Source organism: Pinus tabuliformis, chromosome 3_2 (assembly GCF_031772625.1).
Source record: "Pinus tabuliformis cultivar Carrire ecotype Pingquan chromosome 3_2, CPIR1, whole genome shotgun sequence".
Classification (NCBI taxonomy): domain Eukaryota; kingdom Viridiplantae; phylum Streptophyta; class Pinopsida; order Pinales; family Pinaceae; genus Pinus; species Pinus tabuliformis.
This window is the reverse complement of record NC_142302.1, coordinates 743,187,046-743,211,180: the sequence shown is the minus strand read 5'-3', so window position 1 is coordinate 743,211,180 and position 24,135 is coordinate 743,187,046. Positions and strand designations below refer to the sequence as shown.

Below are 24,135 nucleotides of genomic sequence, written 5' to 3'. Positions count from 1 at the left end.
ATGGTAACTCAAGCATTCATGCAATAACATATAAACAACTAAAAACTGTATATCACTTTAACATATAAGCAGAAATGGTCAAGAGATAAAAGTACCATTTATGACTGGTCCTACTCATAAGCTTCAAGCAATAATGATTTATTTCTCCTTGCTCTAACATCTACTAAGAGTACAGAAGTGCAACATCAGTAGCAGATATAAAATGAAAACATCAACAAATCTTGATCCATTCATTCACCAAAATCTCCTCGGAGGGTGCAAAAGTGCATGTTCTGAGGACAAGTTTTTGATAAATTTCTGGATCCTTCTCTAAATGCATGAGAAGGGTTTAAATACTAGTAACTAAATAACATAATTACACAGATTCAGGATACGGTTTAAATGACCGCCCTTTTTCTAAGCAAAATTATTTCTAAAAATTAAATCTAATATCTAACTATTTCTGCATTTGCTCCTTAATGTTGCGAGCATTCAATATTTTCCTGGGTAGAGTCGGCTGACTGTCTTCCGCTTTTGGTTGAGCTAAGCAAACAAAAATGGCAAGTGCCGGCACCAGTTTTTCTAGCAAAATAGCAGATATACTTGAGAATCGTCTCTGGCTATGTGGATTTACTGTGTATGCTCAGTAATAACCCAAATTCCACTTGGTTAACCCTCAAATTGCCTCTGCCTTTGCTTTTTTACATTTCCGGGCTTACGAGTGACTAAGCAGTTAGGGACTTTGCTTTTTGAGCAATTTTCTTAGCTAATCGCGCATCGAAAACTGCCTCTGTTTTTTGATCCGGGCCTTTCTGGTGCGTTTTTTGCCTTTAGCGCCTTTCCTTCACTGGATATAAGCTTTAAAATTTTGCAAACATACTACTTTTGTGAGCTTCTAACCTTGAGTGTTAAATCGCCTGTTGATATCAACATTGTCCAACTATTCATTGAACCATGGCTCTGACTGATAGATCTGTAATGGATAGCTCAGCAGCGCTCTGGAATTCGCGGCTCTGTTGCATGCGGTATCCGTTCATGAGGGCATTTCTTCTCTGCTTCCGAGCATTAGAGCTTTATTCTTTTTCCTTAATCACTCCTTGCACATTGCTTCATATTGTTTCTGTTTTTCATTCTTGCAGTTCACACATAAGGAGAGAGCAATGATAATAAAAATTGACAAGAAAGCTCTGAGCTCTACGGATGTACAAAAACATGCCACCTGACGTGAACTAACTCTTCGAAAAACATAAAACTGTCTTTCATTAACACTTGGCGTACATTCATTAATTTTCATTAACGCGCGTATTCAATTTTTCTTGAATGTTGAGCCGGGGAAAATCTGCGATGGACGATCTCTGCGATTCACATCGCAGCATCGCATCATCGCATTTTTATCAAGATGTGTTATCGCAGGGTTGACCGATCACGCCGATCGCAGGATTGCAGGTTGCTGTTTCGCGCGATCGCAGGATCGCCGATCGCAGTATCGCATTATCGCAAGATCGTAGATTGTTACAATTCGTTAAATAGTTATGTGTTGTTTTATGCGATATTGTGATATGCGATGTCGTGTATTGGCCATCGGCGATTTCTTAAAGATTTCGTTTGTGAGCGTTTCTTAATGCATGCGATGCGATGGATTTCGCGTTGCACTCTCGCAAGTTATCATTTTACTCATAAGGAAATGTCCTATCTTCTTCGCGCGATGCGATATTTTCTTAAGTAGTATAATACATGAGTTTTAATTGAATTTTTGAATTTTTTACTAAGGGTCCCCACTTATCTAGTGTTATTGCTAATACTAAATAAGGAGGGGGGTTGTTGGTGGTCACAACAAATTCTAAACATGCGAATGAATGTGTCGATGTCGAGCATGAATAGAAATCATTGGATTACCGGCCATTGATGTATGTCGTTAACCAATGCGAGGCAACTCACCATTGATGTCAATGAGTGCCAAGGTACTAGAGGACATCTTGCGAAGTGCGAATGGATGTTTCGAGGTCGAGCCACTAGCAAGATCTGAAGATCAAGGGACATTGATGTATTCCCATGATCGCCAGCGAGAGAACTTGCCATTAAGGCATGCAAGCCTCTAGGTACTCAAAAGGAACTCTAGTCTATTTCCTAGATAAGGTGCTGATGTCGATGGGGCAAGACTTGTTGAAAGGTGGGCCTTAAGGAATCCCACATCAGTCAACACGAGTTTGGACAAAAAGATTTGGTAGGACTATAAATGGAAAGAACTCACAGACAAGCAGTGTGGATCAACATGGCTAGGAAATCAAGGCATGCAATCATGGAAAGGGAATGAGTTTTATTCAGAAGGCAAACTAGAAGGCAAAAATAAACTGAAAAGGATAAAGGGAAGTATACGATTCAGAAAAATAGGCGTGCATGAAGTCGTGAAAGATAAGGAAATGGAAGATGGGCTGCAACATAAGGATGGTCTAGGCGTTTGGAAGGAAAAAGGTGAGTAGTCATGACGCAAAAGGATTTTTGTGTAGTGGAAAATGTCATGATATGTGCAGTGAAGAATTAGTTCCTTCAAGCGTCCAATGATGCATGTTTCATTGTGATTTCGAAAAATCACTTTTGCATTATATTGTCTTCAACTCTTAGCACCATTCCTGCATAAAAATTGTCACCTTTGTGTGCCATCCCCATCGATCATTCCTGTATGAAGTGACTCAAAAACAAATTAGCTCATTTTCAAGAATTTATAAAATGTCCATTTTAAAATTATTTTCCGAAATAACTCTAATTGTGGATGAAAAAGGTGTCACATCATAATGTTGAGCTTTCTGCATAAGCTTCTCGTTGTCCTACACATAACACCAATCTCATTTCACTTGTTAGTATATGCATCCTAACTTTTGCCCACAAATTCACAAAAAATATCCAACATGCATTTATTTCCCCCCAACTAGAAATATTGCATGTCTCCATGCAATGTACTCATTGAGTGTGCAATATTGTTTCAAAATGTTTTTATTGATTTGCAAGAAAATGGAATGAAAACATTTGAAAAGGCTGTGTATTTCTTAGGGAACAAGTAGTTAGTGTATGAATGAGGGCAATTTGTTGTTGTTTTTTTTTTTAGATTAAAATATATGATTCATATATCCATAAAATGTAACAAACATACTTTATGATTCGAAAAGATCTATATGTAGTAGGAGGACCAGATTTTGTACATATATTCAAAAGCAAGCATACTTCGTCAACCCCTGGTTGTTTGGCTACTAAGCTTCGTCACAAACTGTTGGTGCAAAGGAGAGGACGTTGTTGACATTGTCGTAGAGTATTTGGTAATTCTGCTGCTGCAGATTACCGAATATGTAAACAGGATTAGTACCCACAGCGGGTAGCATCCCAAGGCAGACAATGTCAGGCTGGGAAGACGCGTACACCATGTAGTTCACTGGAAAAAGTTTGAAATCTGCTCCCTGGAAATGGAATGTGATAAGGGGAAATTTTACACTTGGAGAGCCCTGCTGTTTAAAGCAGAGGTCCAGGCCAAGTTTAGAGCCATTGGCCAGTGGAAGATTAACCCGTGCCTTCAACTCAGTCTTCACAAAATCATAAGCAGGCTGGGGCAGAAAAGTCGCTAGCGTTCCAGTGTCTATGATAAGTCCACCGGTGCCATCAGATTTAATATCGAAAGTACCAGCAGGGATTTCAAATAATTGAGTGGCAACAGTGATTGTCTCCAATGAAAGATAATAGAATGATGGAGACTTGCTGTTTCGAATTAAAGGAGTCGAACTGGCGATCTGGTTATTGAAGAGAGTAACGTTACCTATAAACAAAGGGCTGGTTTGGGAGGGTGAGTTCAATGGCTCTGGACATCACAACTTTTGGAGGAGTAGCATCATGGCCTGCGCGGAGACCTTCCTGTTCTGTTTTCAACCTCCTCTCAATTCCAAAATTTGGCCGTTAGAGCTGCAAATGGCTCGATTTCGAATCCCAATGGCGAAAGCTTTAATTCAAATTCATTGGAGGACGAACGAAATGCAAATGTACCGACCACAAGGATGCTGAAACCCCGTAATAATAAAAAAAGATGGCAGTGGTCCAAGGGCACTGCACCTGGGGAATACGGTGGCCCGCCTACTCACATAAACCCCAGAAAGTATTGGGGAGATGTCTCTGATCCTATCACTAACAGAAACGATTTCATCTGGAACAAAGAGTGGTTGGATCGTATCGATGTTGTTCCTGCTGAACCCCGTCAGGTCCAGTCTCCTAAGCAGGAACAGGAAGTGGGTTTTCTGAGCCTTAATAGAGCCATGGCCCTCAACAGCCTTGAGGTGGATTTAACTCAGGAATTAATGGAACCTTCAAAGTCTATTTTAGAGCAACAAGTAGAAGCAGCTAGACTTGGCCTTCCTACAGATGAGGCTATTACAGTTGACAAACCTAGATGGAGAGTAATATCTACACGGCGTGAGCAGCAGCAATGGGACCGTGCCAGCAAGGCTACAACAGGGGGCACTGGTATATTATTGCGCAATGCAAACAAAAGTAGGGAAGACCCTGCTATCAGTGTAGCTCAATCAAAACAACAGTATATTCAGTTGAAACAAAGGCTACAACTCATCACTCTTGGTTTGGGAGGCCTTGGTACTGTGAGTGCTTATATTTCACATTCTTCAGAGGTTGCTGCTAGCTTTGGTGCTGGACTTCTTGGTTCGCTTGCTTACATCCGAATGTTGGGCAACAGTGTGGATTCATATGGAGTGAAGGGTGTTCAGGGGACTGTCAGAGGAGCTCTCGGGCAGCCACGGTTACTGGTACCAGTGGTCTGAGTGATGATGAATAACCGTTGGAATGGGATACTAGTACCGGACTTTGGGTTCGTTCACCTTGGTCTGATCCCAGTGCTCGTGGGATTTTTCTCATATAAAATAGCAACCTTTGTGCATGCAATGCAAGACGTTCTTCCTACATTTGTGTTTATTGAGCATGGCCACTTGCCACGTATCAAGTGAACTGCACCTGTACATGTGGAAATGTTATTATACTTGCCCAGAAGCCTAGACCAACAGATGATAAGAGAGATTATATCAGAATCCAAATTCGTTTACATTTTTTTTGATTGGCACAAATAGCCTGCAATCCCCAAGTCTCAGTCCCGAGGCATATGTATGAGAACGCTATGACAAAAATTGTTTTAAATGTGTAGGTGCAGTGATTGAATTACAAAAACAAATTTTTATTTATTTATTTATTTATTTTTTAATTTAATGAATAACTAAAGTTTAGAAAGAAACTAAACTTTCTCTTAATGTTTTTTTAACAAATGGACATAATGATTTGCATATTGAAAGATGTTTTTGATGAAGCATATTGCAAAACATGAATTGATTTATTCTTGAAATTAGTCTAAATCATCCCTATTTTCTGATCCTCGCGATCACACTAAGCGCGGAGGAGAGCATACTTATTCTAAGAAAAACTGAAAATGAAAGCAAAACTAAAAATGAAAGCCTAGCTACTCTATACTAATTAGAATTTACAAATTAGTTACGTGTAGTTAAACTTCCAATGAAGCCACTCACGTAGCAGTAACAACAATATATCCAGTAGCAATTTTTTACATGATGGATGAAAATATTCGAAAGTGAATGAATCTAGTTGCTGTAACTTCAAATCAACTAAAAAATAAAAATATGAATCTAATTTAGTACTTACCTGGAACCATTGTTCGATAAAACTTTGATAAGCACAATTTCTCTCACTTAGATCATGTTGTAACTCCTGTTCTTCTTCTCCAATCTACTGTTTTTCTTCCTCGATCTCCTGTTTGAATGATTGTTCGCCATCAGATATGCAGGATTCTTCAAATGTTGAATCTTCGTTTGTTTCCTGGGGGGTAGTTGAACCTTTAATTCTTGTCAAGATCTCCTCTTCCAAGGAGGAAGAGATTCCAACTTCTGCAAGGATCTGAGTGAGTAGTTCCAAGCTAAAACTCATTATTAAACCATGTTGAAAAAGGAATTCTTACATACTAAAAACAGAGTGCTAATAATTGTCTGAGCTTTTAATCCTTTTACAAGGTTTTAGTTCACAAAACTCTTCCAAATCAGCACACAAAAAATAAAAACAAAAGGACCACAGGAATAATCTTGAATTCAATACTCAATTAAACCCTCTTACAAGGACTGCTCATTAATTGAGTAATCGAATGCTTCAATTACAACCATGAACCATGAATTCATCAAACGCTCTTCACAGTTGCGAAAATCAAACACACCTGCAGAAATTGAAATTCACACTTGCATAAATGTAAACACACCCTACATGCCCTGATCAATAAGAGGTCGAGCCCATTACGGTATCTCGAATGCGATGCATAGGCTGTTCCCAACGTCTTACCGCCTTAACACCTCGGAGTTAGGAACATGTCTAAACACACTTGCATGAAAAATAAAACTAAACTTCAATCCATCGTGCCTCCTCAACAATGGCGCCAAAATGTTGGGTGAAAAATATGTTCGTTTAATTCTGTTGTAGTATTTGCCCAACTATTTAATTTGTCAATCTAAGGTTCGTAGACTTACGAGACACATGCACTATATATGCAGGACTGAAGTGGAACTAATCTATCTAATCTACTGAAATCAAATTAATCTAGGAATGCATTGAAACACTAACTAGGAAAGCAGGAAATTGCATAAGGGGAAAGCAATACAACATGTGAAGAATTGAATGACTAAAAACATATGTGAGCTCACAACAATAAAACTATCTGAAATTATATTATAAGAATCAAATTACAAATCATGAAAGCATAACAACAAAAGATGAAAAACTAAGAATTCCTTTCCATTATTCATTATTCATTCTTCCTTATTAAAATGAAGAGAGAGCACTCTCTTATATACATGAGGAAGATAATCTTCTCATAATTACATATCCAATATTCTCTCAAGCACTCTCAACTGATTTCCCATTATTACAAGATATGATCCCACAAATCTCTCGAGCATTTTTAACTACTTTCCCATTATTACAAAATATGATCCCTTTGAATCCTCCATAAATCTCTCACATATCTGGGATAAGATATTCCAAACAAATCCTCCATGATTTTCTCCTTAGGAATTGGATAAGATATGCCAACTAAATCCTCCATGATTGTCTCCTTAGGAATAGGCTTGCATAATTATCTCCTTAATATGGTGGAGGAGATATTAATTCTTCACATATTTCCTACACATCACAACACTCACATATTCTTGACATATATATAAAAATATGTATATTTTCTAATATTTAATCATAAATTCACTTGTAATACAAAAATGAATAAAATGGAAAATAAGAAGGTGAAACCCAAATGTATGTATGAAAATGATATGATAAAAGGTTAATGGGATGATGAAATGTAAGGAATAGTGAAGAAAAAGGTGGATGAAAATATGAAATTTCTGAGTCCCAACAATCTGCTTGAGAAAAAATCTCCATTTGGGAGTAGCTATATGTATAACTCCATGTAAAGAATTTGCTTGACATAATAGAATTTGAGCAGTGCAACAACAACGGGTGGTTTTTTTTCCCCTGGAGAGGGTTTTACACCAAACATCTTTGTGCCTATTTTTTTGTGCTCTAATCTATGGTATTGTTTTTCATTTTGTGCATGGTGTAAAACTTTAATTAATTGGAGAAAAAATTTAATAGTGCACTCACTATTGATTCACTCCCCCCTCTCAGTAGTGATCTAGTTTCTAACGTACAATAATCACAATAATTTTTCAAAGTATTAGAGAAATAAAACTAAAGAACTTGTCTATATGTTTCCCTATATTTTCTCAACAGTGTGTGTGTGTGCGCGCACGCGCTCATATATGTCCTTCAAATGCTGGCGTAGAATTCCAAGGGTATACAGACATTGGAATATAAAAAAGTCCAATTTTAAGAACTCCAACCTTAGTGGGTTTTCTAAATAATTTTCTCTCTAAAATTATTCCAAGGTTTACATAAGTTGTGAACCTTTTTCCAATAAATCATTCAAAACCTCACACTCTTAGCGAGATATATGTGGAAAAATGCATCAAAATATGTAAATTCACCAGCCAAATCCCTCATGTAAACTAGTACACACAAAGGTATAAAAACATTATTGTGGAAGGGAGTTAAATTCCCTATCTTAAGGGTTCATACGCATGAATAACCAATATCCTATTCCACATCCATTAAGTTACTAAAATGGATGGAAACAATCCCATAATTATATATTACTCATAAATCATAATCATAAGATATGCTCATAGCATACTTAAGGTTTTTAGCAGGATAATCTATTGGAAATATCAACAATACTGGGGGGGGGGGGGGGCACGGGGGGTGTTGGGATGGGGTCCCCTAGGGTCAATTTTGGGGAAAAATCCCAATTTTTGTTGTATAAAGATGTAAAGTCTCCGCAAATTGTGGTCGCGGAGCACGTAGATAATTAAAGAGTTAAAAAGGGTTTTACCCTCTTTTATGTAAGTTGAGTCGGCTTTTGAAGATCTACCCATGGTTCATGGACCATGGGATTGTATAAATAGGTGTGTCTTAGGATGTCTAAGGGAAGTAATGAAGTTGGTATATGGGAGAAGTCTAGGGAGTTAGCGAAGAAGAGTAGGAAGAAAGGCTCTACAGCTGTGTGCGCAGAGGCCTAGAGTAGAGTCCGCAGCTGAGTGCGCAGACCCTTGCAGTTGAGTGCACAGGGAAGTTTTGAGTCTGTAAGCTGAACAAAATATTAATAAAGAAGATTATTGCAAAAATTCCTGAGTTTCGCCTATTTACTTCTGTTATGAATGAATGCGCTTTATGTTGTAATGAATGATGGGTTTATGAAATAATGATGTATTAATGTGTGATTTTACCTAATCTATATTGTTATATGAACGTAATTAACATTAACTGTTTACACGAAGATTATCTTGTCTTATGTTAAAGTTATCAAACAAATTAAGTCGATCTAAGTAATTACTGGGTTAAGAGTAATCTTTGATGCGCATAAGTAGTTGTTTAGTCTGTTCAAGGTCTGCGAAAGAAAGTCGTAGAAATTTGTAGAAGTTTAGAGGTTGATTAAAGGGAGCTATATCAATAAGCCATAAAGGATTATTGATCTGTGTGAAGGAGGATTTAGGACATAAAACCACATCACACTAATCTCTAGGTGCATAAACTTGGTTCCAACATCCCTCAATACTTCTTCTGGTGAGACTTCAGTCCACGCTCCGTAGATTGATGCCGAAAGGGCCAATAGTGTAGGGATTTGTTTGGTTTAACTAACTTTGAACCTGGTTTAGGACCCACTAAGCCAACAAGGGGTGAATTAGTATTGAGAACCTTTAGAACTTTTTACTTCACAAACAGTTAAAACCTTATATGTAAGAGATAATCAACATAAGAACATCAAATATACATGGAAACTTATTATATTGTTTCAATTTATTTACAATCTACAATTTGAAGGAGGCTACAACCCCCTGGTTTACCAGCTCCCACTAGAAGGAAGCTACAAATTCCTTGCCTAGCACCACCCTACCACCCTTAATAATAAAATATAGAACAAGAATGTTTAGATCATGTACCAGGGTTAGTGACCTAATTACAATAATACCCAATCATTGTTGTCTCTACTAAGTCGTTTACAACTTTGGGTTTTCCCATTCAATTTGACATGTCCAACTCACATGCTACCGTAACTCTTATTTTAATTTGAAATATTAAAGATAAAAAACCCAACAAAAAGAGAAATATTCTAACTCATACCTTAGATATCAGTTTGGAGAAATCTAATCATGGTATAAAAGAGAATGAGCTTTGACTTACTATCTTTGTGATGTGTCTCCTTGTTCTTTCTTTGGAGTGTGGCTTAACATACCTTAGATATTTCCTTTGACCAAGTCCAAATATTCCTTTTTTCAACTGCTAGATCTTATCAAAACTATATCTTCAATCAGCCTCAAAGACAACACTTAAATACCTCTTTATTCTATGGCAAAAAATAACACAAAGTTTAGCTCTTCCTCAAATTCTTTCACAGGGAATTTTGTCCCTTGTCCTACAGACTAGATAGGTCCAAAATTCGGCCCTCTTACGAATTAAAATGGGTTCAAATTTTGGCCTCTCTATGGTCTTCCACAGGCATGAATTTTGACCTCTTTGCAGTCTGTAATAGGCCCAAATTTGGGCCTCTCTAAGGCTTTCTAAAAGGATAAATTCAATTATAGGCTAAGGTTGTTATATGGCTTGTAACAAAGCCAAATTTGCCTTAATTAGGCCAAATTTTCTTCCACTTGTGTTATAGAAAATATACTCCAAAATCAACCAAAACAAATTCCTTGAAAACCTTAACTAGAACAAGAAAACATCCTTCAAATCTACCCTTCCTCCTTGGTTTGTGAGATGTAAACCTTTATTTTCTACTCTGCAAGAGGTTGGAATTACTCACACTTGCTTCATCGAATTCCTTGGATGAATGGGAGAGGGTATGACCTATTAATAGTCTTTGTTGACCCCCAAACAGGCCCAACTTAACCTAAGTAAGGCCAACCTAATGTGTGGGAGGGCTGACTTGACTACAGCCAAAGAAAATTAACTTTTCACTTGAAAATTTCATATCTCCTCAACAAAGAGGAGTTAGATATTGAGTCATATGTCGTTATAAACGTCTTGGTGAGCATTACGAGATGGTGTAATCCATTCTTGTGTTTTCCTTGATTTTGTCCACCAAAACCTTTATTTTCTTTAGGGGTTGCATATGACCTATTCACCCTTTAACATCAAAAAGATAACTTTATTTCAGTAATATCCCCTTTTGTCATTGATTTCAATATTCATGCTCCCCCTGTCTTAGGCTTCACTTCCTTTCTCTCCCCCTTTGACATCAATGACAAAGGGTGACTTGTTTCTTTGGGGTTTCTCCCCCTGAACATATTCCACTTAACAAGATTTTTGTCTTCTTACCTTTCCCTTCTTTTTTGTCCCTAAGGCTCTCTTGCTCTGCTTGATCTATGGTGTTTATGTTTTTTGGACTTCTTTTAGCTATTGCAACCAATCTTCTTGAGGCTTCTTCTCCGATTTCACATTTTTGTGAATCAAACAAGAGATTTTACCCTTGATCACACATTTTTTCGACACTGAAAATATTATGCTTCAAATCATCAACCAACAAAACATGTGTTGCTTTTACCTGTTCACTTCCAAGATTTACTACACATTTTCTAGGTATCTTGAGGGAGGATTTATCTCCAAACGGAACACTGCCACTTTTCCTTTTTAGGTTGACAAATTTGTTATGGTCTCCTGTGATATGTGTTGAGCACCCATTATCTATGTACCATTCATCTTCTTTATATTCAACAATCAATGCTAGATTGTGATCTTCCTTATTTTTATTTTCCCATATCATAGTCGGTTTCTTTGTCTCTGTGATTTTAGAATCTTCTTTTACAATCATGTAGTCTTCTGCCTTGTGACCAAGATTATTACACTTGTAGCATACAATGTTCTGATTCATTAGTGTTTCAAATGGAATGTAGTTTCTATTACCAAACACAGGAACATTTCCTAATCTATGGTTGTTTCTTGTATATCCTGTCATACCAAGCTTAGTAACTCCATGAATTGTTGCATTTACATTAAGAAAAGCCATTACATATACAAGGAGAGGAAAACCCTTGGAATTCATATTCTAGTGTTTCTTCATATTCTTTATTCTCATATTTACAATATTTATAATATTGTTCTAATCCCAAATATTAGGTGTCAACATTCCCCCCCCCCCCCCCCCACCCATTAATCTGAAGGGATGTTGGTGAGTCTAAGAATCATTCTGAATATTTCAAAATTTTCTCTTCCAAGCACTTTGGTGAAGATGCCTGCAATTTGTTCATTTGTTAAGCCCCATTTTTTCTGCTTTACTTTATTAAGCCCAACTCCCTGGAAACCTGTAATATTTTTAAAAATTGCCATTTCCTAAACAATTTGGGCTTCTGGGTATCTGAGTTCCACGTCAACGTAAAAAGGTTGACCCACATCCCTGATTATTTTACGTTTTCTCTTATTTTACAGTAAGTGATACATTTTTGCTACAATACCCTGCCAACCCAAAAACCCATGACATATACTAATTGTGAATTTATAAAACCTACTAGTATCTAGGCTTTCGAGTATCCCTCTCATATTTAAGCCATCCCACACCATTTTTCCATGAATCCTTACCTTATTTCGTTATGGGATTTTCCCCTTCGGTATTTCACTCTACTTATACTCCTCTATTACTCAAAACCCCAGATCCTCGAAAATTTTAGTAAATACAAATTGTAATCCCTTATGGGATTTCCATTCCTTGGTTTTGACATGGCACCCTTCATGTGGCCTCCCACCTCCTCCTTGTCCAATCAACCTAAAACTTTAATTGATGGTCGTGTTGGCACATTTATGATGATAAATTTTGTTTATTTAACATGTTTAACCATTATTTTTCCATTTTGTTCTATTTATTTTTTATATAATAGCTTTGCTCCATTAACCTCTTTGATTTTATAGGAAAGCTTTGATTCCTCTTTCCAAGAAGAAAATGAAGAAATATAAAACAAAGAAGAAGGCACCCATACAACCATCTATTGGCCCATTCATGGAAACAATTGATGAAAAACTACGAGGTGTAGGGTTGTTTACAGATACAGTTTGTACCAGAGATTCAGGGCACTCCTCATGGGAAGCCATTTACAAATATTTTGAGGATGAGGAGCCTAAGGTGATAGTAAGGACACTAATGGTTGATGATGAAAAATCAACTTCAAAGATAGCCCCTCAGGACGTGGCAAATTATTTTCTGCACATAATTGGAGTGAGGCCTCGACTATTTCCATATACATATATGGTTAGGTGGGTTGTTGAAACTGTGAACATTACTAAATGGAAGTTTCACACACAGAAAGGCACCACAATTAGATTACTCATGGAAAAGGCCTTTCAGGCCATGTATCATTTACCAGACCCACAATGCATTCACAACAAAAAATGTGTAACAGCCCTAGTGAAAATTCCATGTATTAAAAGATAATAAAGGAAAAATAATAACCATGGTTGATGGGACACTTATTCCAAACTAAATGTTGGGAAAGACATCCTAGTGTGGGTGTTCATTTGGTTATTAATGGCTAAGGAAATTGGCAAAGGTAATGGCTAAGGCTTTGGAAAGGAAAAATGGCATTTTTGGCACATTTATTTATGAAAATAATGGAAATTAGGAGAAAAGGGAGGTGAAAGGTCACAGGTTGCATGTGAGGAGGAAAATGAAGGAAAATAATGGAAAATGAATAAAATAAAGGCCTTATTCATAAAAAGGCTTCTAAGGATCAATTGGTAACCTATTGTTAGTCCAGTTTTGGAGTTCTCTCATTATTCTCTCTCTCTCTCTCTCTCTCATACTCTTGGACACTTAGATTTTTCTTGGAGCACTCTTGGAGGGTGTGGCATACTTGGATTCTTGGAGCAAGAAGGCAAAGGAAGAGTAGGAAAGTGCAAGATGACATTGGGATCAATAGTTACATCGTATTTTTCTTGCATGTACCAAGTTGCATGTATGTTTTCCGCACTAGTTTTGGAATGCATGGCATATTCATGTGGTTTTTTGATTGTGATTTGTCATGGGAATGGAGGATGGTCTAGATTAAAAATGGTTTGCCTAGCCTTTCCATTTCCTAGATAGCCATGGATATTGTGGGTTTATTTTCATTGTTTTGTTTTGGTTGGTTCTCATGTATCCTTGCCTTGGGTTGATTTATTAGTCCTGGAGCCTTGGTTAGACAAACGATCTAGAGCCCTGTAACATCTTGGGTTGAGTTACTAGTCCTATAACCTTGGTTGGAAAAACACTCTGGAGCCCTTGGTGGGTTGAGTTACTAGTCCTAGAGCCTTGATTGGACAAACGCTCTGGAGCCCGGTAATAGATGTGGGTTGAGTTACTAGTCTAGAGCCTTGGTTGGACAAATGCTCTAAAGCCTTGGAAGGCTTGGATAGAGACCGAATTGATGATGGTTTTGTGATGTCCGACCATGAGGTGGAATCATTGTTTGATGGGTTGAGGTGGATGGCCTCTGGAATCCATAAACGGTTTTGGATTGATGTGTTCTATGAGATCCCACATTAATGCTTGAAATATGGCACGAGGGTGAATCACTGAAGAGAGATTTGGCTCAGCCATTCTACGGTCGGGTGGAACGTGGAAGTCCCATCTTGGGTTTGTACTTTGCATCATCAATATGAGGTTATTCCTCCTTGTATTCATATGAGTATTATACTAGATTATATATAGTTTATATGGCTATGATTTCATTGGTATTTTTGTTGCTATTATGCTGGTTATGTATGTGTTTTATGATAGTAGTTATGTATGGATCTCATCATGTTTTTACTTGTAAATTAATGGACAATGTATCTATGACCTAATGGATGAAATGACAGTTGATGTGTTGTGACATCAATGATAATTAGCAATTCTCAGCTAAGTACGAGACCACTATGCTCATATCTAGTATATACAAATGTACATTACATATTCATGATATGTTTAACGAAATGCCTGTCATGGATAGTAGGGGTCTAGTCAAGGTATCATTCAAGTGATTAGCTTTATACTTCATTTCCTTGTTATTTTACTATTCTGAAGATATGATTCAATTCTGGGGAGTGACCTAGGATCTGGGCCTCAAAAAGTGGCTTAAATTTTGGGGATGCTTGCACATAATTGTGCAAAAGAGTCCTTGGATACTAGCTTGCAAGCTTGTGAGAACGTCAAGAGGTCCCTGGATGCTGGAATTCCCATAGCATAAGAGCATTTAAAGGTCAAGTGATCCAGGGATCTTTTTCTTATGGATGTATGAAAAGAATCACATGTGAAAATTGCAGTTTAACACAGAAACTAATGTGCACACAAGAAAAGAAGAAGGAACACATAAAGGCACGAAAAGGAAGACAAGAAGACTTCATAACAGAGTTTGTCCAACTCAAACTACGTCTTCGGGCCCTTCTTGATCAATGGGGAGGCCTTCATTCATTAAATGGCATGAAAAGAAGAGAATTACAATCATCAGCTACATAAAAAGGAGTCTTATACCTCCATTATGGGAAATGGCTATGAAATGGAGAACTCAGATGGAGAAATGGACAACACCACTGTGTCTATGGTGTCGAGAGGGGCTAAAAACATATAATATTTTCCCAATTCAGACAAAATGAGCAGTTGGCCCTCCTACAAGCTGCTGCCTCAAACTGTGTGCCAGAAAATCCTCTCCCCCTGTACTTTTTCCAATCATTGGGCTTTTATAATCATTGATTTGTTGCAATGCTGTTGAAATCAGGGTCTGTCAAATTATTATAGAATTTTGTTGAATGGAAGGATCAGTCGAGCGCGATGAATCCGCCTTCCTTCACAAAAACCCCAAAATTGGCCTTTGTTTGCTTAAAAAATCAATACACGGAAACATTGGAAAAACCTGACCGAAAGTCTTTTACCCATATTTCAAATTATATGAAATTAGGCTTTATAACATAATTGGGTCCACGCTGATCGCAAATCACAAGTCGCTTGTTCCATAGTCCTATTAGCGGGGGGAATTGCCGACCACTGATCACCGATCGCCAATATCGCCAATATCGGCATATCGCATCGCTATGGCCCAGGGGTCTTGGTCCGATCCTTTGGGTTTCACTAACCTAATCCGTAGATCCGATCATTCTGATATTGCCGATTGCTTGCCACTAACTCCGATTAATAGGATATCGATGATCGGGGGTTCCGCTGCACCTCCTTAAGTCTGCCCCTTTGGACCTTTCGATTTCGATTTTGCCTTTTAAAATTTTAAAGCCATTTTTTAGGGAAAAAGCCTCATTTTCTAAAGGAACAAGGCAACCTTCTTTCTGCCATAACTTCATCATCTAGACTCGGATTGGAGTGTCATTCACACCGTTGGAATCAGCACGATGAGAACTTCGATCTAATGTTAGGATATTTTATTTTATGCCACTTTGAATTTGGAGCTTTTCCATGCCATTATATCTGAAGATCCACCTGGATCAATCCTCCCCATTGAGGAGCTTTTGGATTGCCAAAAGCTTTCATCAGTCAATTGGCAAGTGAGGGAATTGTTCCCTCACCCTTTCCTTCTCCAGCCATTTGGCCTTGCTAGGGTGCATTCCCTTGAAACCAACTCGAAGGTATTCCACATCTCCTCGCCGTGAAGTCCTGGTTCTTCTATCAAGGATGATGTCTTCAGGTAACTCATCAAGATATTTTGGTGCAAAATCATCAACTGTAGGAACTGTGCCCACCTCATCGGTGTCCATGATCAATGGTGGCTCATACATCTTTAAGTTCTCTACATTCACTACTTAGTACATCTGCATATATATAGGAAAATCAAGACGAAAGGCATTGTTTCCAATCTTCTCCAAAATGGTGAATGGACCATACCAGATTGGTCGCAACTTCTTCCCTTCTCCCTTCATCCTGTCCTTGCTAATGTGGAACCACACTTTTTCGCCCACTTGGAATTGATGGTCGACTCGGTGTTTTTCATGTTGAGCCTTGTAACGGGCTTGACTTTTCTCCAACTACTCTTGTACTGCTTGGTGAATCAACTGGATTTGTTGAATGAACTGTTGAGCTTTGTCCCTATCATTACGTCCATTGGAGCCATCTTCCCTTCCAAAGACCATATCAAAAGGGTCCTTTGGCAGGAAACCAAAACATGTCTCAAATGGTGAACAATGCATAGATGAATGCACTGCTCAGTTGTAGGAATGTTGTACATATGGGAGATACTCATCCCACAACTTGGGATGTTTCCCATAATAGCCTCATAACAAGTGTACCATGGTATGGTTGACAACCTCTGTCTGTCCGTCAGTCTGTGAGTGAAATGTCATGCTTCTTTTCATCTTGGTGTCCATCATCTTCCACAAGCTGGTCCAAAACTCTCCAAGAAAGAAAAAGTCCCAATCTGACACAATTGATGTGGGTAATCCAAAATGGACCCAAACATGCTGAAAGAAAAGAAAAGAAGTCTACTTTGCAATGATCTTCTTTTTACAAGGCATAAGAATACACATCTTGCTAAAATGGTCAACGACGACATATAAATAGTCGTGACTCTTCCTAGACAAAGGAAAACCTCCTACAAAGTCCATTGACACACTTTCCCATGGACGACTTGGAATAGGGAGTGGTGTGTAGAGCCCAAGTTTTCTATTAGAGATATTTGAAACAGAACACTTCACACAACCCTTTACATAGCGAGTCACAATGTTTTTCATATGAGGCCAAAAACAAAATCTTTGTACATGACACAAAGTCTTTTCGATGCCAAAGTGTCCAGACACAAGAGAGGTGTGGGCCTCTTGAATTACATGTACTCTTTCCCCTATGGGAATACACAACTTATGAAGGTGATACAACAGTTTCCCCTGCAAGTGATAGTTGTCCACCTGTGAAACATGGGTTAGTTTTGCATAAATCTCCTTAAAGTCATCATCGTTAACATATTGTTCAGCATAAATCTCAAAAGACAATGAAGCATTATGCAAAATAATAGAAGTAGAAATAGGAGGGCGAGATAGCATATCGACCACTTTATTGCTAGTGCCCTTCTTATACTTTATTACCAGATGAAACTGTTGAAGAAAACCCATCCCCCTGAAATGACGAGATTGCTGCAACTTAGTTTGTGATTGAAGGTACTGCAAGGGCTCATGATCCGTATGGATGATGGTCTCCTTTCCGATCAGGTAGTGTTTCCACTTTTTCACACTCTGCACCAACGCATAAAGCTCCTTGTCATAAGTGGGATAGTTTATCACAACTTAAGAAAACTTCTTAGAATGGTAACAAATCGGCTTCTTTTGTTCATCAGTACAACTCCCATGGCATAACCACTGGCATTGATTTCGATCTCAAATGGCTGTTGGAGATTTGGTAAGGCTAAGACTAGCGTGGTGTTGATCTTTTCCTTCAATGTTTCGAAGGACTTCTGTTGTCTTCCTCCCCATTGGAAGACTTGTTTCACACTTGTCAATGTGTGCAAAGGTGCTGAAATAACAGAGAAATTAGCAATAAATCTCCTCCAATAATGGACTGCACCTAAAAAGATACGGACCTCGATTACACTAGTAGGCTTAGGCCAATTTACAATTGCTTCAATTTTGGAAGGATCAATCTTTAACTTACCATGACCAACAATATCACCTAGGTAACCTAAAGAGGTTTTCCCGAACTCGCACTTTGACAACTTTACATAGAGTTTTTCTTTTCTCAATACATCAAGCACTTTCTTCACATGACACACATGTTCAACCCAACTTTTACTAAAGACAAGTATATCATCTAAATATACAAGAACAAATTCATCAATGAAAGGCCTAAAGAGATCATTCATGACCCTCATAAAAGTGGCTAGAGCATTGCAAAGTCTGAATGGCATCACCATCCATTCGAACATCCCCTGTTTGGTCTTGAAAGTAGTTTTCCACACATCTTGCTCTGCAATTCGGACCTGGTGATAACCACAGTGCAAATCCAATTTGGTGAAATAAACATCATTCTTTAACTGATCTAATAAATCATCTATGCATGGAAGAGGGTAGCGATTTTTCACCGTGATTTTGTTTAGTGCGCGATAATCCACACACATCCTCCATGTGTCATCTTTCTTTGGGACTAAGACAATTGGTGAACCACACGGAGAAGTGCTCGGCCTGATGACCCCTTGGTCCAACAATTCTTGCACCTGCTTTTTGATTTCCTCCATCTCAATGGTCGACATCCTGTACATGCCAATATTCAGTAAAGGAGCGTCAAGCTGCAAATGGATTTCATGTTGGATTTCCCTCTTTAGAGGTAATCCCTTCGTTTCTTGAAGTAGCTCATCATAATTAGAAATTAATTTAGATAATTCCTGTTTATGTTATTGATCACAACCCTGGAAAGCATAAGTTAATTCTGCCTCTTTTTCCCTTACAACCATAAGCATGCAACCCTTACCGGAATTCACCAGCCTTTTCATTTGTCTAGCAGTTACAAGGTTGGCATTGAATTTATTTTGATGAGCCCTCACTATATATTCTACCCCATCTTTTGTGATTTGGTATTTGTTTTGATGACGGAAAAAGACTGCCTTTCTATCATATAGATACGGACTCCCTAACACCATGCCATAGATATCCAATGGTATCACATCAAGTTCTACTTCATCCACTAGCTTAGAAGCGATCACAAATTTTACTTTACACTGCTAAGTTACATTTAGCTTTGCTTTATCATGTATCCATCCCAGCGGTAAGGTTTTATATGTGGTTTTGTTTTTAAGCCGAGTTTCTTTACCAAGGATTTTGCGATTAAGTTTGCTTGGGATCCAGTATCAAACATAGTTTCAACTTTAGTATGCTTTACAACAACTCTGATATGAAACAGTTCAATTCTCTTTCGATCATTAGGAAGGGACTCATTTATAGAATTGGTGCCTTCATGCAATTTAGAATTAACATTAGGTGTAAGAGTACCTTTTGTTCCCACGGCTGTGATTAATGCTTCATCTCCAGAATCCAATCCAAGGTCTTGTTGCGTAGTTTCCACTGTCTTCTACTTCCCTTTTCCTCCATACTTCTTCGGACACTTTTCTGGGTGCTGTTTCCAATAGTAATTGTCATCGTGGCCTTCCTTTTTGCAGTGATTGCAATACGACCTCTCTCCTTTTTTTTCTGTTGTCGTCTTCTTCTCCTTTCCTTTCCATTTCATTTTAGATTTTCCATTGGGAGGTTTGAATGGTGGTTTTTTGGAATGATCATCTCTTTCATTTTTCCCCCTGTTCTCAATATGAATTGCCTTTACAATGGCTGAGTCAATAGTGGTTAGTTCAAACAACAACAATGAATGCCTAATGTAGTTATGCAGTGAGCCAATATACTTAGTTACGACTTCAAGTGTATCAAGTGTAATACCCAAATTCAGTGCTTGCTTTCTAAACTCTGTAAAACTCTGAACATCCTAACCTTTGCCTTGCCTTAAATACTACCAATTCATTAAAGCTTTTTTCTTGTATCCCAAGGGATAAAACTGTTCCTTTAATGTAGAAATAAAATCAAGCCATGAGGAAAAGAGGTTACCCACATTCTTACTGCTCTGCAATTTTCTCTCCCACCAAATGAGAGTGGTGCTGCTCAGCCGTAGAGAGGCCAACTAAATCTTTGCCTCATCCTCCATGATCTATTGAATCCTGCAGTAGACCTCAATCTGCCTAATCCAATTATTAAGCTTCTTTGCATTACTTTCACCATTAAACATGGGAAGATCAAATTTAACATCTAATTTAAAGAAAGGTTTCTTAGATGCATCCTTTGAATTTCTACGATTATGGTGGTGAGAGGAAGGAGAACCTCACGGAAGGAGAAGGAGGGGATTCTTCTCCACCATTTCCATGCGCTGAACCTTGTTCTTCTGGGTTTCTCTCTTCTGCTTTCTCCAGCCTTAAAACCAACTTACCGACATTCTCTTCCATTGAATAGAAGGTCTTGTGGAAATTGTGCTCCTCTTCAAGATGAGATTCATCTTCTACCACGTTTCTCCTTCGATGTGCACGCCTCGCTTCGGGATCGAAAGGCTCTAATTCCCATTCACCTCTTCGGAGTTTGTCTCTTATTAGCATACAAACATGCAATTCACATCTAAAAATACCTGCTCTAATACCACTTGATCCAGGGATCTTTTGCTTATGGATGTATGAAAAGAATCACATGTGAAAATTGCAGCTTAATGCAGAAATTAATGTGCACACAAGAAAAGAAGAAGGAAGACATAAAGGCACGAAAAAGAAGACAACAAGACTTGATAACAGAGTTCATCCAACTTGGACTACGTCTTTGGGCCCTGCTCGATCAATGGGGGGGCCTTCATTCATTAAATGGCATGAAAAGAAGAAAATTACAATCATTAGTTACATAAAAAGGAGTCTTATACCTCCATTCTAGGAAATGGCTGTGAAATGGAGAACTCGGATGGAGAAATGGACAACACCACTATGTCCGTGGCATTGAGAGGGGCTGAAAACATATGAGATTTTCCCAATTCAGAAAAAATGACTAATCGGCCCTCCTACAAGCTGCTGCCTCGAACTGTGTGCCAGAAAATCCTCTCCCATTTATCTTGCAAACAAGGTATCCTCCCCGATCTATACTAAGGTACATTGGTTTATTGTGATTTGGTTTAGCTGACATGATATGCCTTATAGGAAGAAATATCAAATGAATAGCAAGATGGTAGACTACAAAGGCTATCCCTATGAATCAAAATGGCAGTATGGTGTTGGGAACTCTTCCGATTTGGTAGATACACTGAGAAGCTTAAAGTTAAAAATAAGGAGTTATAAGGCAGATAATGAAAGAATCATGCTGGCACAAGAGAAGTTATCAGAGGTAAATGAAGTAATACTTCAGATTTTGTCAGATTTGTAGCAACAGGGACCACTTCAGATCAGACATGAGTAGGAGGGAAAAAATAATGGGGCATATCGTAGTAGGTCGCATGGTGGTCACAGGTCAGATAGTGATGAAACAGTTAGAGATGGAAGATTGTTGGACACTCTGGATAGGAGAAGGGATAGACACAAATACTATTCTAGTTCTGGTTCTGACATGCATGATCATTGGTATCATTATCATCCTTACAAGAGTATTGATAGGGGATACTTGCCATATGAGTTTAAGAAAGAAAAGACATGTACCTTTGATGGAGAGATGAAGAAATCGTAGGATGTAGAGGCATGGTTTCTTGGTATGAATAAGTTCTTCAAGTTGCATGATTATTTGGAGAACATGAAAGCCAAAGTAGCTACATTTAGTCTCAAAGGTAAAGTAGACATTTGGTGGGAAGATGTGAAGAATGTCAGAGGTATACATGAGGAATATTTGACTTGGAGTGAGTTTGAGCAGTTATTCAAGAAGAATTATTTGTGAGAGAGATACTTTGATGACAGGGAAAAAGAATTCTATGGGTTAAAGATGGGATCTATGACAGATGATTGGTACACTAGTAGGTTCTTAGAGCTACTGAGGTATGTGCCTTGCCTCAAGGGGGAGAAGGCCAAGATTTAGAGATTCACTAGTGGGTTACTAATGGCATTCAATGATATGATTGAGTTCGATGAGCCTATATCATTGGAGGAGGCCATATGAAAACTAATCATTTCTATGAACAATCGAAGCGCAGGTCTGAGACTAAACTAGAATGGAAAGGTAATGCCAAGAACAAAGGAAAATGGGTCAAGAAGTGAGTAAGACCACATGATTTAGGTAATAAAGAGAACGTTGCACCACCTAATAGGTTCAATGCATCAAATAGAGGACATGGACATCGATCTGGCGATCAGAATAAGGAGCCTGTGCGGTGTTGGAATTGTGGAGGAGATCAATGCAGGAGGGATTTTCCACAATATCAGGGTGGCAGGCCTCAATTATACAGTGCACAGGACGCACAGACTGTTGGGGATGTTGGTTAGAAGAGTTCCTTGTATTTATGTGGCTTTGGATAACAAACAGGTAGACGATCAAGCATTTATCACTGAGATCGACGGTAAGATTTGTGACCAAGGTATTTCTATTTTGATTGACCTCGGATCTAATTATAGCTATGTTAGCCCTAACTTGGTGGATAAGTGCGGTTTGAGTAAGGAATTGAATGCAAAATCTTGGTTAGTGCAGTTGGCTACAAGTACAAAGAAGCAAGTTCATCATTATGTAAGATCTTGTGCATTTGATTTGAATGGTATGCCTACCGCATCACATTTGAATGTATTACCGTTGGGATCATACAATATATTGTTGGGCATGGATTGTTGTATTTTCATAGAACCAAGGTGGATTATTTTGACAACGCTATTGAGTGTTTCGATGAGAATGGGGAACCAACAGTCTTGCAAGGAAATAAGAAAGCCACATCAGTTAGGATGGTGATAGCTATGCAAGAAAAGCATAACTACAGGAAAGGGTGTATGATATTTGCAGTACACATTTCTAGTGACAAGGGTAAGGAAGTTGAGGATGCAGATGTTTTGAGTAGGTACCTAGTTTTATAGAAATTCAAGGATGTATTTCCTAAGGATATTTGAGAGTTGCCACCTCGCAGGGAGGTAGACTTTTCTATTGAGTTCATGCAAGGGGCATCTCTAGCATCAAAATCACCTTATATGATGAGCACACCTGAGTTGGTAGAGTTAAAGCTATAGTTGAAGGAAATTTTGGACAAGGAATACATTAGGCCAAGTGTATCACCATGGGGCACATCGGTATTTTTTGTGAAGAAGAAAGTTGTTACTCTTAGATTATGCATTGCCTACAAGAAGTTTAACAAAGTGACCATCAAGAACATGTATTTGTTACCGATAATTAATGACTTGTTCGATCCATTGAAGGGAGTAGAAGTGTTCTCAAAGATTGATCTGATTTCCGGATATCATCAGGTATGCATCAAAGAAGAGGACATTTACAAGACAAATTTCTGGACCAGTTATGGGCATTATGAGTTTGTTGTAGTTCCATTTAGTTTAACTAATGCTCCAGCTACATTTATGTGTTAGAAAAACAATGTGTTGCATCCGTACTTGAATAATTTTTTTATTTTTCTCATTGATGACATATTGGTAGATTCTAAAAATGGGGAAGAGCATGCCAAGCATTTAGAAATGATGTTTAATTTGTTGAGAGAGCATCACTTGTATGCTAAGCTTGACAAGCATAGTTTCTTTCAGCCTATGGTACACTACTTGGGGTGTGTTGTCTCCAAGGAGGGAACTGTAGTAGATCCAGAAAAGATAAGGGCCACCATGGAGTGGGTAGCTCCTAAGAATGTGGATGAGATGAGATCTGTCATGGGGTTGACAGGCTATTATAGGAGGTTCATCAAGAACTTCTCACAAATTTCTTATCTGATCACATCATTGTAGAGGAAAGGTAAGAAGTTTGAATGGACAGAGGAGTGTGAGGCTATTTTTGAGCATCTTAAGCAGTTGTTGACACATGCACCAATGTTAAAGATTGCAGATATGGACAAAGAGTTTGTAGTATGCACATATGCTTGCAAGAAAGGAATTGGTGGATTCC

At 38.2% G+C, this 24,135-nt stretch overlaps 1 pseudogene; it reads left to right on the top strand.

Moving 5' to 3' along the window:
• The first annotated feature begins 3,862 nt into the window (after positions 1 to 3,862).
• On the top strand, positions 3,863 to 4,885 carry LOC149182730 (protein CONSERVED ONLY IN THE GREEN LINEAGE 160, chloroplastic pseudogene; annotated as a pseudogene).
• The last annotated feature ends 19,250 nt before the right edge of the window (positions 4,886 to 24,135 follow it).